Raw genomic sequence first — 5362 nt, 5'->3', positions numbered from 1 at the left:
TAGTCGCATGCACAGGGATTGAAAAAGCCGCTCGCCAAATGTGAGGAGAAATTCCTCTGTGGCAAGCACAGATGAAGCATGGAGCGACTGCACCTGCGCTCCAAGCCTCATTGTGAAGCCGATTTCCGGTTTACAACTTCCGGTTTCCGGCTTCTGCGGCACCGCCGCCGAGGGGACAAGTGCAGGAGAGGTCCGCTCTCCTCCACTGAGAGGAGACACCCTCTCCACCGCCATGGGGGACTCAGGGGGACAGTAAGTACTGTATACAACATGTCCTATTACTATAATGGAGTACAGGGGAGCTGGGAAATACATTACTGTGTACAGTGTTTTTTTTTTTTTTTTGTTTTTTTTTTTTTTTTTTTATATTTTGGACTATTTATTCTAAAGAAAAACGTAATTTCATAAGCTTTAAGGGGGCGTGGTTGGGGGCAGGGTGGGGTTGGGGGTGGACCAGGGCAAGGTTGGGTGGGGCAACTGGTGGAGAGTAAGTTTTGTGACCGGCTAGTAGGTCTGGACTCAAAATTTTAACCCCTTCACATGCTCAGTTTGGTGTGTATTGCTAGAGAGGTTTTTTCTTTTTCTTGGGAGAGTGCATGTGATCAGCACAGGGCTAATCAGCACTGTCCAGACAGAGGTCAGGGATTTCACATCCTCCTAGAGCAGAAAGAAAATTCCTCCTACAAGCTTTAGCTAATGCTGGGCTGGACACTGATGGAAGCCACAAGACTGCTCTAACTGCTGATGAGGAAAGATATATTTAGCAGTTTATATTTACTAAAACAAATACATTTCCATGTACTGTGGGAGACCAGATATAGTAAATACAGGGTTTAGTAACACTTTAAGTGTGACAAACCCAAGAAGAGGGCAAATACTTTTTCACAGCACTGTAAGTGATTGACCAGTTGGGAAACTAAAGTACGCTGATTAACACCCTGTTCACACTATATCTTTGTGGAAATCCACATGTTCCCATGAATATTACTATGACACGAATTATCACATGCTACTTGCTATGGTGTTGTGCTTTTTATCCTAAATGGCACCTCACCTAACATTTGCTGCAGTGGGGTGTGCGGTCAAAAAAAGGTACCGGTCATATTTGTGGGTAGTTAAGATGCAAGCCAGCCCAATAATCTTGAATAGACTGCCTACAGCAGCGCACATAGAAATCTGAAGAAAGGTTTGTGCTGTTAACACACTGCACCTCAGTGGTTAGGTGTGAACCCAGCCTTGAGGTTAGGATGGCGTGTGTGAAGCCGGCATTATTCATCTACATCATGGAGCTCCTAGTAATGATGCACAGTCTCTGTGCATGCCCCCTCGTTCAGTCTAGTACAATGCATGCTGACTTGGGGAGTGTCTGAAAGCTGTGAAGCAGAATGCATTCAGTTCCACTGGCAATGGCCTCCGCAGAAAACTTCATTGATGTCTGCTTCCATTCTACAATGTGGGTCAGAATGTTATTGCTTTTTTCTGAGCAGGAGAGGGATCCCACTGCACCATATTACACATTGCAGAAAGTACTTTGTCCTGTACAGAAAACTAATGGGATGAATGCAAGATTGCTGAGTACATCACTTCAGTGTTCCTTCTCCCCAAATCTCTCCATAGCCCTGCATGATGCCAATATGAAATATATATATATATATACCTTAATAAAGATCTGGACTATTTTCACACATCTAAGCCTTTAGCACAGTTTCTAGCTGTGTGGATTTCTATGTGTCCTTCCCGTGATTCCCATGGAAGAGATGAGCTAGGAAATGTGGTGCCAGGAACAGGAGGTCTGCTGCATGCTGAAGCATTAAATATTTGTAGTCCCAGCAGCTGCTCTGAGTGGGTGTATCACACAAACAGCCTTTCCTCTCACTAGCGTATTTTGTCAATACATGACTATAAAGAGGAAGCAAACCTTGACAACAAAAACCCCATCCTAGCTGTCTGAATAACCTCTTCTTAGAATAATGATTCAATTAACACCGGGTTTAACAAACTCCAAAGACAATTCATTGTCCTGTTCCCTGTTTATTAGTGTAATAAGAAGGTATGGAACAACCCTGAGATGCATACAAGCAGCATACTCGGGGCTTTTCATCCAGGTATTGCACCAGACCACCTCACTCTGTTGATGGTAATCTAAAGATCTCAGGACCTCCTGATTGTAATGAAGAATTCCTATACACACCCAGTGCAAACTCCTTACACAGCCCTGGAGTAGGATTATGTAAAAAAAACAAATTAAGGTTTCTCTGCTCCACTGAAGGACACAGCTTGATGTGCGTGAATACTGCATTGTCCTTGGTACATGTACTCGCTTGCGCTTTTCTGCTGCAGTCCGCTGTTCAGGTGTGACGGCGTGGGTTCCTTCTGCTCAGGTGTGACGGTGTGGGTTCCTTCTGCTCAGGTGTGACGGCGTGGGTTCCTTCTGCTCAGGTGTGACGGCGTGGGTTCCTTCTGCTCAGGTGTGACGGCGTGGGTTCCTTCTGCTCAGGTGTGACGGCGTGGGTTCCTTCTGCTCAGGTGTGACGGCGTGGGTTCCTTCTGCTCAGGTGTGCCGGCGTGGGTTCCTGCTGCTCAGGTGTGCCGGCCCGGGTCCTGCACTGCCGTCATGGCCCACCTCTATTGTTCTGAGACCTCTACCTCTTCCATGTTCAGGCAACTGGCCTATGATGACATGCACTAGCGATGACCACTGGACACTGTTTGTCCTACTGTTGCAGCTTCCTTGGATATGTTATCCCAGAAGGTTGTGCGAGCAGAAACATGATTCTTGCCTAGGCAAGAATGGGGGTGGGGCTGGATGAAAGGGACTAAAAATGTAAGCCGCAACAAAAAAGGGGGAGGGGCCTGGGAGGTACTCTCCAGAGTGCGTGAAGGTCCACTTTAAGAAGTCAAATACTTGCCACTTTCCCAACAGTCAGATGTCTGCAAGATCTCTCACTTGTGCCAGCATCTCTCAAGTCCTTGTTTTTGGATGTCTTGATTGGATGGCACAGGATGACATAAGCCCTGTATGTGCCCAAAAGGTTGTAATCCTAGCACTGTTCCAGAAATGTAAACTGCTCCTTTACCTTGTAGAGAGAACTGCAATCCGGCAGGTAGGCTTATTTTATTGCAAAAGAGACCTAGCAAGTCCCTTCTGTGATAAGTGGCCTTCCCACTTGTAAGGTTTTTTTATTTTGACAGGAGAAATGAATGCAAAGAACACAGAAACTGAGGGCCAGCCTCCTAGAGGCTGTAACCCCTCCCACATCATACCTGGCCAGTTACCCTTCATGTCCTCTGAGGAATGATTTTCTCCTCCTTTCAGCTTTTTCTTGTTTAATTGGAAGATTTTTCTATGAACACTGGCTCTCCAATAAGCCAATAAGTGTAGAATTTCCCAGTTAATTTAGTATATTGGTAACATGTCCTACAGTCAGCAGTAACATCCTGTCTGTGATCCTATTTGCATAGGACTCCGCTATTCAGGGCAGGTTAGTAGACCTGGGAGTAGAGATGTGACAGTTCATCCATCTATATCGGAACACTCACTGTTGTGAGCGACCACATACTGCATGTGTGACATTCTACAGAAGCTGCCATAACTGGCAGGCTGCATCACATGGGATGTTAAAGACAGTGTTTTTTTTTTTTTTTTTTTTTTTTTTTTTTTTCTTTACTTTTAATGCATTCTCTGCGTTTAAGGTAAAAAAACTTCTATGCATAGAATTTCCCCCCTCCCATCTACAGCCCCTCTATAAAGGTACCTGAGCCCGATCTTAATCTAGAGATGTGCCTAAGAGCAACTGCTCTCCCGGTTCTCTCTCCTCACTGGACATGGAGACAGCAGGGGGCACTATTGGCTCCTGCTGCTGTTAATGACAGCCAGTGAGGAGAGAGCAGGACCAAGTGGTACTGTATATGTGTGTCGATGGACACTGTGTGGCTGGGATCGAGCCGGCATGAGTGCCCCCATAGGAAGCGGCTTGCTATGGAGGCATTTGGCAGGGGGAGGAAGAGCCAGGAGCATCGGCGGGGGACCCAAGAAGAGGAAGACTGAGGCTGCTGTGTGCAAAACCATTGCACAGAGCAGGTAAGTATGAGACTAAAAAAAGTATTGCAATCACGTTACACTATTTTCTTTGCAGGGGTTTTTTATTTATTCCGATATGATTACATGCTCACATTATCTTTTACAAATTTGTGCTGATACAGTGTATTGAATCTCTCCTTTTTATTAGGACTTGGGTCTGTCACTGCTGAACATGATATAGGCTCAACCACCTGCTACATCATGGGTTATGATTAAGGCTTTTTAGCCGAAACACGTCAACCTATTGTATTTTTGATGTCATTTTTTTGTGACTGTTTCAATAAAGATGGCGATGTTAGCGCAGTGGCGGTCGTGCAGATGTTTTTTCTAACCATTTTCACTTTCCCTTTTTTTTTTTTTTTTTTCACTGATGTAGCTACATTGCTTAGTATACATGCACCGTATGCTGCGGAGGCTGCCAAATATGGTTTTAGGTTCAACCACGTATTTTAAATTTTCCTCTAATTGGTTTTAATAACAGGAGTATACACATGCTTAAATGTGCATTTGCGCATGTACCAGTACATGTAGGTGAATGCCAAAACAGTATTTCCTGTAGGCACGCCTATTTACAGCCCAGCATGGTGGTACTTAACTCATCCTCCCTCCTTACCTACTGGGGAGTCCAGCTCCAAATTCAGATGGGGGGGAATTGTGCGGTGCCAGCAGAAGGGCATGATGAAGCTCCTTACCTAATATTGGTATTCTATGGTTTTTCTTTAAGCCTTGCACCACATTTTTATCCTAGTGGCAGATTCGATCCACTGGGTCACAAACCTCAGCCTGTCCCCAGGTATTTCATGGTTGCAGCATGTACTGCAGGACGTAGAATGTGTTAAAGCTGTGCAGTGTGCTTGCTCATACCTGAACACGTGCCTTTTTTACAGGCTGTATACATTGCACAATCGCAGCACGCTGTGCTCTGAGCTTTTCATAACAGCAGATCCCTACCTGTACTGTGTACACACAATGGTATTGCTTATTCCTCTCTTTCCTAGTGGAGGCATTTCCTTCTATTAGGCTGGTTTTCTAACTCCTTGCTCCCTTCTGATTGGAGAGGCTTAAAGAAGCGTGTACCACCACCTTCCTCTGAAGGATCTCTGATAGAATCCAGAATTTTAGACAACTGTCAGATTCCACAGAGGAATTTAAGGGTGTTGAGTACTTCTTTTTTTTTTTTCTTTTAACTCTGTTGTTGTATTTGCACACCAGAAGGCATATGTATTGTTTCTAGTCAAATGTTCCACTTTCATATATGGAGCTATGTCCTTCCTTTTCTTC

The sequence above is a fragment of the Staurois parvus genome, unplaced genomic scaffold (genome assembly GCF_062004578.1).
Source record: "Staurois parvus isolate SC_StPar_1 unplaced genomic scaffold, SC_StPar_1.0 ptg000661l, whole genome shotgun sequence".
Taxonomy (NCBI): Eukaryota; Metazoa; Chordata; class Amphibia; order Anura; family Ranidae; genus Staurois; species Staurois parvus.
This window is presented reverse-complemented; position numbering follows the sequence as displayed.